Raw genomic sequence first — 1,281 nt, 5'->3', positions numbered from 1 at the left:
GGAGTGGTGCTCCCACTCTTCAGGTCAGAGTATCCTGGGAGACCAAGCACTGCAGACTGCAGAGGGAAGGAGAAACCATTTTTCTTTCCCAAAAGCCATCAGGAATGACTCTGCATCTCACAGCAGAGCTGCTGCCTGTGCCACATGGTCAGAGCTGCTCCAGTGGCAGCGGCTGTGATAACTCATTAATTTTCCTTTCAAGGAGAGAGGCTGTGCGTTGGATTCACCGCGAAAGAGGGAAACAAAAGGCAGCTGGAGGCGGGCAGGAATAAATGGGAGGCAGGAGATATATATACACTGAAAACAGTCTGTGTGTCAGGATAAATGAGGTACAGATCATGCAGGAAATAGTGCTGGAAGAAAGACTGACATGTATTTACCAAACAGGTTTGTCAAAACTCTGGAATAACCATGGGGGCGTGACAAAGGGAGCTGGCAATGTCTGGGAAGCACAATGGGCCTGGGGTCCAGACCCAAACTGGGCGCAGGTTCTACTCTGGCTGCGAATATTTCCCACATTAACATTTCCCTCCATAAATCCGTATGTGGATCCACACAGGCTGGGTGTTTGCAGCACAGGCACATGTGCATCTCTGACGCGGTCCCCACGGGGGTGTCCGCAGCCGACCTTGGGCGCTCCTGGCCGCGGGCACGGAGCTGCCCAGGAGCCGGTGCCCTGCTGCTCCCCGCGCAGGCTGCAGGACGCGGCGCGGGGGCTCCCGAGACGTTTCCTCCGCAAATAATTTGGGAAGGTTGATCTTGACAGTTACACCAGGAAGCGTGTGGGAAGTGCCATGAGTAACCGGGCTGTGCTGGAGAACGGGACGTGCCGTGCCGTGCCGTGCCGTGCCAGCCGTCAGCCTCATCTCCCAAGCCCGGGACAGCAGCTCGGGGTGGTTGCTGCTGCTCCTCCGCCCCAACCCCGGCGATTAGGGCTGAGCCAGAGGGATTGAAATGGGGCGCAGAATTCCGGTTTTTTAATGACTTGACTTTATGAAAGTGCGTCACTAATTAGAGGCAGGGATCTCCTCGGAGCTGTACTGCTTAAAATGAAAACTACAACACTGGGGGGACGCCAAGGGCCGGGCGGCTGCAGCGCGGGGCCGCCCCAGCTCTCCCCCTTCCCTTCCTCCTCCTCCTCCTCCTCCGGGGTTAACGCGGGGCGAGGAGCCCAGGGCCACCGGGCACACGGCACACCCGGCCCGCGGGGCTTCTCAGACAGGGAGGGACCCCAAAATCCGGCTGGTTTCTTTTTTTGAGGTGGCTGTGCCGCTCCGACAG

The sequence above is a fragment of the Geospiza fortis genome, unplaced genomic scaffold (genome assembly GCF_000277835.1).
Source record: "Geospiza fortis unplaced genomic scaffold, GeoFor_1.0 scaffold188, whole genome shotgun sequence".
Taxonomy (NCBI): Eukaryota; Metazoa; Chordata; class Aves; order Passeriformes; family Thraupidae; genus Geospiza; species Geospiza fortis.
This window is presented reverse-complemented; position numbering follows the sequence as displayed.